The sequence below is a fragment of the Triturus cristatus genome, chromosome 7 (assembly GCF_964204655.1).
Source record: "Triturus cristatus chromosome 7, aTriCri1.1, whole genome shotgun sequence".
NCBI lineage: Eukaryota > Metazoa > Chordata > Amphibia > Caudata > Salamandridae > Triturus > Triturus cristatus.
In genome coordinates, this window is record NC_140590.1 from 804,316,595 (window position 1) to 804,328,832 (window position 12,238).

The following is a 12,238-nucleotide window of genomic DNA, read 5'->3' on the forward strand; positions in this document are numbered from 1 at the left end:
GTCGCGTTGGCCATCCCTGGACACGTGTTTCGAGGTCATTACCTCTTGTCAGCAGGGAATAGGCATGTATGTAGGGTTGCTGCGTAGGCTGCCAAAATTGTTCTCAGGTCCGGTACCGCTCGTGGCACGCAGGTGCGTAACCATGAGCTCGTCAGCCCCACCGGCTCAAGGGAGCCTGAATATAAACATAAATCCAATTGGTCGCACACTGCTCGTCCTACCAGCGTGTTACCCCAAAGCATTGTGGTCCATGAAGTCAGAATCAGCGGGTGCGCCTCTGCCAGGTTATTGAGCAAGAATCAAAGTCTCGTTGGCCATCCCTGGACATGTGTTTCGAGGTCATTACCTCTCGTCAGCAGGGAATAGGCATGTATGTAGGGTTGCTGCGTAGGCTGCCAAAATTGTTCTCAGGTCCGGTACCGCTCGTGGCACGCAGGTGCGTAACCATGAGCTCGTCAGCCCCACCGGCTCAAGGGAGCCTGAATATAAACATAAATCCAATTGGTCGCACACTGCTCGTCCTACCAGCGTGTTACCCCAAAGCATTGTGGTCCATGAAGTCAGAATCAGCGGGTGCGCCTCTGCCAGGGTATTGAGCAAGAATCAAAGTCACGTTGGCCATCCCTGGACATGTGTTTCGAGGTCATTACCTCTCGTCAGCAGGGAATAGGCATGTATGTAGGGTTGCTGCGTATGCTGCCAAAATTGTTCTCAGGTCCGGTACCGCTCGTGGCACGCAGGTGCGTAACCATGAGCTCGTCAGCCCCACCGGCTCAAGGGAGCCTGAATATAAACATAAATCCAATTGGTCGCACACTGCTCATCCTACCAGCGTGTTACCCCAAAGCATTTTGGTCCATGAAGTCAGCATCAGCGGGTGCGCCTCTGCCAGGGTATTGAGCAAGAATCAAAGTCGCGTTGGCCATCCCTGGACACGTGTTTCGAGGTCATTACCTGTCGTCAGCAGGGAATAGGCATGTATGTAGGGTTTCTGCGTAGGCTGACAAAATTGTTCTCAGGTCCGGTACCGCTCGTGGCACGCAGATGCATAACCATGAGCTCGTCAGCCCCACCGGCTCAAGGGAGCCTGAATATAAACATAAATCCAATTGGTCGCACACTGCTCTTCCTACCAGCGTGTTACCCCAAAGCATAGTGGTCCATGAAGTCAGCGTCAGCGTGTGCGCCTCTGCCAGGGTATTGAGCAAGAATCAAAGTCGCGTTGTCCATCCCTGGACACGTGTTTCGAGGTCATTACCTCTCGTCAGCAGGGAATAGGCATGTATGTAGGGTTGCTGCGTAGGCTGCCAAAATTGTTCTCAGGTCCGGTACCGCTCGTGGCACGCAGGTGCGTAACCATGAGCTCTTCAGCCCCACCGGCTCAAGGGAGCCTGAATATAAACATAAATCCAATTGGTCGCACACTGCTCGTCCTACCAGCGTGTTACCCCAAAGCATTGTGGTCCTTGAAGTCAGCATCAGCGGGTGCGCCTCTGCCAGGGTACTGAGCAAGAATCAAAGTGGCGTTGGCCATCCCTGGACACGTGTTTCGAGGTCATTACCTCTCGTCAGCAGGGAATAGGCATGTATGTAGGGTTGCTGCGTAGGCTGCCAAAATTGTTCTCAGGTCCGGTACCGCTCGTGGCACGCAGATGCGTAACCATGAGCTTGTCAGCCCCACCGGCTCAAGGGAGCCTGAATATAAACATAAATCCAATTGGTCGCACACTGCTCGTCCTACCAGCGTGTTACCCCAAAGCATTGTGGTCCATAAAGTCAGCATCAGCGGGTGCGCCTCTGCCAGGGTATTGAGCAATAATCAAAGTCGCGTTGGCCATCCCTGGATACGTGTTTCGAGGTCATTACCTCTCGTCAGCAGGGAATAGGCATGTATGTTGGGTTGCTGCGTAGGCTGCCAAAATTGTTCTCAGGTCCGGTACCGCTCGTGGCACGCAAGTGCGTAACCATGAGCTCGTCAGCCCCACCGGCTCAAGGGAGCCTGAATATAAACATAAATCTAATTGGTCGCACACTGCTCGTCCTACCAGCGTGTTACCCCAAAGCATTGTGGTCCATGAAGTCAGCATCAGCGGGTGCGCCTCTGCCAGGGTATTGAGCAAGAATCAAAGTCACGTTGGCCATCCCTGGACACGTGTTTTGAGGTCATTACCTCTCGTCAGCAGGGAATAGGCATGTATGTAGGGTTGCTGCGTAGGCTGCCAAAATTGTTCTCAGGTCCGGTACCGCTCGTGGCACGCAGGTGCGTAACCATGAGCTCATCAGCCCCACCGGCTCAAGGGAGCCTGAAAATAAACATAAATCCAATTGGTCGCACACTGTTCGTCCTACCAGCGTGTTACCCCAAAGCATTGTGGTCCATGAAGTCAGCATCAGCGGGTGCGCCTCTGCCAGGGTATTGAGCAAGAATCAAAGTCACGTTGGCCATCCCTGGACACGTGTTTCGAGGTCATTTCCTGTCGTCAGCAGGGAATAGGCATGTATGTAGGGTTGCTGCGTAGGCTGCCAAAATTGTTCTCAGGTCCGGTACCGCTCGTGGCACGCAGGTGCGTAACCATGAACTCATCAGCCCCACCGGCTCAAGGGAGCCTGAATATAAACATAAATCCAATTGGTCGCACACTGCTCGTCCTACCAGCGTGTTACCTCAAAGCATTGTGGTCCATGAAGTCAGCATCAGCGGGTGCGCCTCTGCCAGGGTATTGAGCAAGAATCAAAGTCGCGTTGTCCATCCCTGGACACGTGTTTCGAGGTCATTACCTCTCGTCAGCAGGGAATAGGCATGTATGTTTTCTGCTGCTGGCTCGGATCAGACCTGGAAGGGCCCCCTGTCCCCAAGAACTCAACCTGGTCAGGTTCAAGCTTCTCTGGGACAGTTCCTTCTTCAGACTCAAGATCATCTCCCTGAGGAGACTGATCAGCATTCTGAGTCAGGTGGGAAGGCACTACCTTAACCCAAATGCTCCTCCTCTTGGGAGGCACCTGGTCCAATATTCCAGAATGCAGGGCCTGTCCAGTTGTAGACATGTTGGCCTGTGACCTAGTCACAGCAAAGATATGAGCAGGGATCCCTAACATTTCTGCATGTGTCCTGAGCTCTCTAGACCATTGCCAAGCAAGCACTGTACTGGTAGGTCTGCACTTATCACAACCTTCTTAAGGCTAGTTACCCCTCCACAAGAGAAGTTAACAACTGCCAGAGAATGGTGTGTTCTGACATTGATAGCATTGGTCACTTGGTAAATTTCACCAAGTATAATCTGCCCAGGATCCACAAGATCTTTTGTCACCATTGTGACACTTGCTCCTGTGTCCCTGAATGCCAAAGCCTCTATTCAATTTATTAAAGGCTGTTGTCTGTATTTGCCTAGATTACTGGGGCTCACAAAGGGGGACATATCCATGCCCCCATTACAGACTAGAACAGCCTGAGTTGGAACTCTGACTAGGCCAGAGCCCATGTCAGAACCCAGGGTCAACCCTACTACACCCTTATTCTGAACATTACCACCACCAATTGTAGCTGTACTAGGGGGAACAGTTGCCTTAGGGGCAATGGTGGCTGGAATAGATTATTTGGACTTGATGCAATCACTGGTCCAGTGAGTTTTCTGTTTACAAATTTTGTACCATGGTTTCTTTTTGCCTTTTCCCTTGTTAGACTTTGAATCCCCACCTGAAGAAGATTTTTGGGGGCGTTGTGAGGACTTCTGGTCTTTACCCTTCTCCGCACCCTTATCAGAGTTTATAGGATCTTGCTTCTTGGGTTCACCACCTTGGTTCTGTACCTTCTGCCTCACCCTGGTTCTGACCCACTTGTCTGAATTCTTTCTCAATTCTTGGGGAGAGGTCAGAATCTGAGTCCACCAAGTACTGGGCAACAGCTGATTTTGACAATTATTAAGGATCTGCTCCCTCATTATTAAATTGTACAATCCTTGATAGTTATGCAATTTACTGCCAAGTAACCAACCTTTTAGAGCCTTAGTAGCACAATCTACAAAGTCTACCCAGTCCTGAGTCTGTGCCTTTTGGCTATCCCTGAACTTTAAACTGTATTGCTCAGTGGTTAGGCCAAACCCATCAATTAAGGCCCTCTTCAGACTGTTGTAATCATCTGACTCCTCTTCTCTAACAGTGAGGAGTTTATCTCTACCTTTGTCCATTAGATTGCTGCACACTGCTCCTGGGGGACCCTTTGTACTTTACAGGCCCTTTCCAGTGCAGCTTTCCATTTGTGGATGTCATCCCCACTCTGGTAGGGAGGGACACTCTTATTCAGGTTTCTATGGTCATAAGACCTTTCCCTATCTCTAGGGATGTTGCTGCCACCATGGGACTCTAGTCCCATCTTTTTCCTAGCTCAGTAGAGCTCTAGGGCCTTCCTATCTAGGGCTACCTGCTTTCTTCTGATTTCAATAAACAACAAAATACCAATACCGATACCTTACTTAGCTTAGAATTTAATAATCGGTCATATTGATCCAAACAAAATGACAACTCACCTATTTCATCTCAATTTTCAATACTTATCAAAATTTATTAGACCACAACATCATTTAAATAAATGTATTCAAAAACATTCCAATACTTTGTCTAACAAAATGCATCTCAAACATATTAATATTCACAACAGCTCTTTCATACTCACAATCTAATCTAAACTTAGTTTCCCATCTCTACTCTACACACAATATGCCACCCTTCATTCTTTCACTCCAGCAACCTAACAACCATTTTACCATTCATTCTCCCTCACCATACACAACAATAGAAAATTATTTTGGAAAAAACAATTTCAGAAAAAGCAACAAGACCTATGGTTTTGAATACATTTATTTAAATAATGTTGTGGTCTAATCTATTTTGATAAGAATTGAAAATTGAGATAAAATAGGTGAGAGGTCATTTTGTTTGGATCAATATGACCGAATATTAAATTCTAAGCTAAGTAAGGTATCGGTATTGGTATTTTGTTGTTTATTGGATTATAGGGCTCTGCCTTACCGATAGTGAGCCCAAACCCTGAGTGTTTCACTTTTCTTCTGATTTCAAGCTGAGCTTCCTCATACTTTAGTAGTCTCTCCCTTCTCTCCTGAGAGGTTTCCCTCCTATGAGAGGAGATTGAGGTCCCTACTGATGAGTTAGAATGGTTAGACTCCCTGGAGGAAGATCTTGACCTTCTAGGCCCACCACCAACTCTCCCAGGAGGGACACAGAGGGGTCCATTATGGTCCTCTCCATCACTGACTAGGGGAATAAGATTTTCCAGGTCCAGATCATTGTTATCTGCCTGGCCAGCCTCAGAGGTCAGGTCATGGAGAGTTACACCCCTAGGCCTTTCCTCAGGTGCTGTCCCACCTGCTCAGACTAGCCCTTCAGATACTATCGATCTGCTAAGGTCATCCAGCCTGAGTACCTCTATGAGATGCTGGGGGTTGGACTTTTGCCTGTCTTCAGCTTCCTAATTGTACACAATGCTTTCAATTCCATGAATGGGAGTCTATCATACTGGGAATATTGAAGCCCACTGGCTTCTGGCAAGGACATACTGGTTCCTGGCCTTGAAGACATTACTAGTGTGGTGTGGTGTATTGCACTACCTACTCTAGTGTGGCCTACTAAACTCTCTTGAGATGTAGAAAGGGTGTGCTATCCCTTAACACACAACTCTAAGTTTAGTAGAACTTACTGTTATTCTAAAGCTTGTATTATATGTACCTAGGGTACCTTTAGTGGTTTTCAGTTAGTTACTCAATTGAGATTATCTGGTAAACCAATAGGAAGCTGGAATCCCACACGCTGCACACCAATGTGAGAAGTTGGCCTGATATATGCTGTCCACTAGTTATAGTGGGCACCCTGTATCAGCCAAAACAACCCCTTATTGGTTATATGTTAAAGACAACCTTTATTATAAGCTATCCTAGTGGTAGCTATGGAGAGCAGCCTTCAGGCTAAGTCTTGAAGGAATGTAAAGCAGCTTGTTTTACCAGTCTATAATCTCTTGAGTCACTAAATGAAAGATATCCACACCAGGTATATATATAAAATATATGTATTAATTACTAAACACATCCTCCTAGGCTCTTTATGAGACTAGAGGTCAAACCACATGAGTTACACTTCAATAATCACAGTAAATTAGCACAAATACACGTCAGGCTCTAGGGGCGAGACAAACCATATACTAAAATATAAATCCAATTGGTCGCACACTGCTCGTCCTACCAGCGTGTTACCCCAAAGCATTGTGGTCCATGAAGTCAGCATCAGCGGGTGCGCCTCTGCCAGGGTATTGAGCAAGAATCAAAGTCGCGTTGGCCATCCCTAGACATGTGTTTCGAGGTCATTACCTCTCGTCAGCAGGGAATAGGCATGTATGTAGGGTTGCTGCGTAGGTTGCCAAAGTTGTTCTCAGATCCGGTACCGCTCGTGGCACGCAGATGCGTAACCATGAGCTCGTCAGCCCCACCGGCTCAAGGGAGCCTGAATATAAACATAAATCCAATTGGTCGCACACTGCTCGTCCTACCAGCGTGTTACCCCAAAGCATTGTGGTCCATGAAGTCAGCATCAGCGGGTGCGCCTCTGCCAGGGTATTGAGCAAGAATCAAAGTCTCGTTGGCCATCCCTGGACACGTGTTTCGAGGTCATTACCTCTTGTCAGCAGGGAATAGGCATGTATGTAGGGTTGCTGCGTAGACTGCCAAAATTGTTCTCAGGTCCGGTACCGCTCGTGGCACGCAGGTGCGTAACCATGAGCTCGTCAGCCCCACCGGCTCAAGGGAGCCTGAATATAAACATAAATCCAATTGGTCGCACACTGCTCGTCCTACCAGCGTGTTACCCCAAAGCATTGTGGTCCATAAAGTCAGCATCAGCGGTTGCGCCTCTGCCAGGGTATTGAGCAAGAATCAAAGTCGCGTTGGCCATCCCTGGACACGTGTTTCGAGGTCATTACCTGTCGTCAGCAGGGAATAGGCATGTATGTAGGGTTGCTGCGTAGGCTGCCAAAATTGTTCTCAGGTCCGGTACCGCTCGTGGCACGCAGATGCATAACCATGAGCTCGTCAGCCCCACCGGCTCAAGGGAGCCTGAATATAAACATAAATCCAATTGGTCGCACACTGCTCGTCCTACCAGCGTGTTACCCCAAAGCATTGTGGTCCATGAAGTCAGCATCAGCGTGTGCACCTCTGCCAGGGTATTGAGCAAGAATCAAAGTCGCGTTGTCCATCCCTGGACACGTGTTTCGAGGTCATGACCTCTCGTCAGCAGGGAATAGGCATGTATGTAGGGTTGCTGCGTAGGCTGCCAAAATTGTTCTCAGGTCCGGTACCGCTCGTGGTACGCAGGTGCGTAACCATGAGCTCGTCAGCCCCACCGGCTCAAGGGAGCCTGAATATAAACATAAATACAATTGGTCACACACTGCTCGTCCTACCAGCGTGTTACCCCAAAGCATTGTGGTCCATGAAGTCAGCATCAGCGGGTGCGCCTCTGCCAGGGTATTGAGCAAGAATCAAAGTTGCGTTGGCCATCCCTGGACACGTGTTTCAAGGTCATTACCTCTCGTCAGCAGGGAATAGGAATGTATGTAGGGTTGCGGCGTAGGCTGCCAAAATTGTTCTCAGGTCCGGTACCGCTCGTGACACGCAGGTGCGTAACCATGAGCTCGTCAGCCCCACCAGCTCAAGGGAGCCTGAATATAAACATAAATCCAATTGGTCGCACACTGCTCTTCCTACCAGCGTGTTACCCCAAAGCATTGTGGTCCATGAAGTCAGCATCAGCGGGTGCGCCTCTGCCAGGGTATTGAGCAAGAATCAAAGGCGTGTTGGCCATCCCTGGACACGTGTTTCGAGGTCATTACCTCTCGTCAGCAGGGAATAGGCATGTATGTAGGGTTGCTGCGTAGGCTGCCAAAATTGTTCTCGGGTCCGGTACCGCTCGTGGTACGCAGGTGCGTAACCATGAGCTCGTCAGCCCCACCGGCTCAAGGGAGCCTGAATATAAACATAAATACAATTGGTCGCACACTGCTCGTCCTACCAGCGTGTTACCCCAAAGCATTGTGGTCCATGAAGTCAGCATCAGCGGGTGCGCCTCTGCCAGGGTATTGAGCAAGAATCAAAGTTGCGTTGGCCATCCCTGGACACGTGTTTCAAGGTCATTACCTCTCGTCAGCAGGGAATAGGAATGTATGTAGGGTTGCGGTGTAGGCTGCCAAAATTGTTCTCAGGTCCGGTACCGCTCGTGGCACGCAGGTGCGTAACCATGAGCTCGTCAGCCCCACCAGCTCAAGGGAGCCTGAATATAAACATAAATCCAATTGGTCGCACACTGCTCTTCCTACCAGCGTGTTACCCCAAAGCATTGTGGTCCATGAAGTCAGCATCAGCGGGTGCGCCTCTGCCAGGGTATTGAGCAAGAATCAAAGGCGTGTTGGCCATCCCTGGACACGTGTTTCGAGGTCATTACCTCTCGTCAGCAGGGAATAGGCATGTATGTAGGGTTGCTGCGTAGGCTGCCAAAATTGTTCTCGGGTCCGGTACCGCTCGTGGCACGCAGGCGCGTAACCATGAGCTCGTTAGCCCCACCGGCTCAAGGGAGCCTGAATATAAACATAAATCCAATTGATCGCACACTGCTCGTCCTACCAGCGTGTTACCCCAAAGCATTGTGGTCCATGAAGTCAGCATCAGCGGGTGCGCCTCTGCAAGGGTATTGAGCAACAATCAAAGTCGCGTTGGCCATCCCTGGACACGTGTTTCGAGGTCATTACCTCTCGTCAGCAGGGAATAGGCATGTATGTAGGGTTGCTGCATAGGCTGCCAAAATTGTTCTCAGGTCCGGTACCACTCGTTGCACGCAGGTGCGTAACCATGAGCTCGTCAGCCCCACCGGCTCAAGGGAGCATGAATATAAACATAAATCCAATTGGTCGCACACTGCTTGTCCTACCAGCGTGTTACCCCAAAGCATTGTGGTCAATGAAGTCAGCATCAGCGGGTGCGCCTCTGCCAGGGTATTGAGCAAGAATCAAAGTCGCGTTGGCCATCCCTGGACATGTGTTTCCAGGTCATTACCTCTCGTCAGCAGGGAATAGGCATGTATATAGGGTTGCTGCGTAGGCTGCCAAAATTGTTCTCAGGTCCGGTACCGCTCGTGGCACGCAGATGCGTAACCATGAGCTTGTCAGCCCCACCGGCTCAAGGGAGCCTGAATATAAACATAAATCCAATTGGTCGCACACTGCTCGTCCTACCAGCGTGTTACCCCAAAGCATTGTGGTCCATGAAGTCAGCATCAGCGGGTGCGCCTCTGCCAGGGTATTGAGCAAGAATCAAAGTCGCGTTGGCCATCCCTGGATACGTGTTTCGAGGTCATTACCTCTCGTCAGCAGGGAATAGGCATGTATGTTGGGTTGCTGCGTAGGCTGCCAAAATTGTTCTCAGGTCCGGTACCGCTCGTGGCACGCAGGTGCGTAACCATGAGCTCGTCAGCCCCACCGGCTCAAGGGAGCCTGAATATAAACATTAATCCAATTGGTCGCACACTGCTCATCCTACCAGCGTGTTACCCCAAAGCATTGTGGTCCATGAAGTCAGCATCAGCGGGTGCGCCTCTGCCAGGGTATTGAGCAAGAATCAAAGTCGCATTGGCCATCCCTGGACACGTGTTTCGAGGTCATTACCTCTCGTCAGCAGGGAATAGGCATGTATGTAGGGTTGCTGCGTAGGCTGCCAAAATTGTTCTCAGGTCCGGTACCGCTCGTGGCACGCAGGTGCGTAACCATGAGCTCGTCAGCCCCACCGGGTCAAGGGAGCCTGAATATAAACATAAATCCAATTGGTCGCACACTGCTCGTCCGGTACCGCTCGTGGCACGCAGGTGCGTAACCATGAGCTCGTCAGCCCCACCGGCTCAAGGGAGCCTGAATATAAACATAAATCCAATTGGTCGCACACTGCTCGTCCTACCAGCGTGTTACCCCAAAGCATTGTGGTCCATGAAGTCAGCATCAGCGGGTGCGCCTCCGCCAGAGTATTAAGCAAGAATCAAAGTCGCGTTGGCCATCCCTGGACACGTGTTTCGAGGTCATTACCTCTCGTCAGCAGGGAATAGGCATGTATGTAGGGTTGCTGCGTAGGCTGCCAAAATTGTTCTCAGGTCCGGTACCGCTCGTGGCACGCAGATGCGTAACCATGAGCTTGTCAGCCCCACCGGCTCGAGGGAGCCTGAATATAAACATAAATCCAATTGGTCGCACACTGCTCGTCCTACCAGCGTGTTACCCCAAAGCATTGTGGTCCATGAAGTCAGCATCAGCGGGTGCGCCTCTGCCAGGGTATTGAGCAAGAATCAAAGTCGCGTTGGCCATCCCTGGATACGTGTTTCGAGGTCATTTCCTGTCGTCAGCAGGGAATAGGCATGTATGTAGGGTTGCTGCGTAGGCTGCCAAAATTGTTCTCAGGTCCGGTACCGCTCGTGGCACGCAGGTGCGTAACCATGAACTCGTCAGCCCCACCGGCTCAAGGGAGCCTGAATATAAACATAAATCCAATTGGTCACACACTGCTCGTCCTACCAGCGTGTTACCTCAAAGCATTGTGGTCCATGAAGTCAGCATCAGCGAGTGCGCCTCTGCCAGGGTATTGAGCAAGAACCAAAGTCACGTTGTCCATCCCAGGACACGTGTTTCGAGGTCATTACCTCTCGTCAGCAGGGAATAGGCATGTATGTAGGGTTGCTGCGTAGGCTGCCAAAATTGTTCTCAGTTCTGGTACCGCTCGTGGCACGCAGATGCGTAACCATGAGCTCGTCAGCCCCACCGGCTCAAGGGAGCCTGAATATAAACATAAATCCAATTGGTCGCACACTGCTTGTCCTACCAGCGTGTTACCCCAAAGCATTGTGGTCCATGAAGTCAGCATCAGTAGGTGCGCCTCTGCCAGGGTATTGAGCAAGAATCAAAGTCGCTTTGGCCATCCCTGGACACGTGTTTTGAGGTCATTACCTCTCGTCAGCAGGGAATAGGCATGTATGTAGGGTTGCTGCGTAGGCTGCCAAAATTGTTCTCAGGTCTGGTACCACTCGTGGCACGCAGGTGCGTAACCATGAGCTCGTCAGCCCCACCGGCTCAAGGGAGCCTGAATATAAACATAAATCCAATTGGTCGCACACTGCTCATCCTACCAGCGTGTTACCCCAAAGCATTGTGGTCCATGAAGTCAGCATCAGCGGGTGCACCTCTGCCAGGGTATTGAGCAAGAATCAAAGTCGCATTGGCCATCCCTGGACACGTGTTTCGAGGTCATTACCTCTCGTCAGCAGGGAATAGGCATGTATGTAGGGTTGCTGCGTAGGCTGCCAAAATTGTTCTCAGGTCCGGTACCGCTCGTGGCACGCAGGTGCGTAACCATGAGCTCGTCAGCCCCACCGGCTCAAGGGAGCCTGAATATAAACATAAATCCAATTGGTCGCACACTGCTCGTCCTACCAGCGTGTTACCCCAAAGCATTGTGGTCCATGAAGTCAGCATCAGCGGGTTCGCCTCTGCCAGGGTATTGAGCAAGAATCAAAGTCGCGTTGGCCATCCCTGGACACGTGTTTCGAGGTCATTACCTCTCGTCAGCAGGGAATAGGCATGTATGTAGGGTTGCTGCGTAGGCTGCCAAAATTTTTCTCAGGTCCGGTACCGCTCGTGGCACGCAGGTGCGTAACCATGAGCTCGTCAGCCCCACCGGCTCAAGGGAGCATGAATATAAACATAAATCCAATTGGTCGCACACTGTTCATCCTACCAGCATGTTACCCCAAAGCATTGTGGTCCATGAAGTCAGCATCAGTGGGTGCGCCTCTGCCAGGGTATTGAGCAAGAATCAAAGTCGCGTTGGCCATCCCTGGACACGTGTTTCGAGGTCATTACCTCTCGTCAGCAGGGAATAGGCATGTATATAGGGTTGCTGCGTAGGCTGCCAAAATTGTTCTCAGGTCCGGTACCGCTCGTAGCACGCAGATGCGTAACCATGAGCTCATCAGCCCCACCGGCTCAAGGGAGCATGAATATAAACATAAATCCAATTGGTCGCACACTGCTCGTCCTACCAGCGTGTTACCCCAAAGCATTGTGGTCCATGAAGTCAGCATCACCGGGTGCGCCTCTGCCAGGGTATTGAGCAAGAATCAAAGTCGCATTGGCCATCCCTGGACA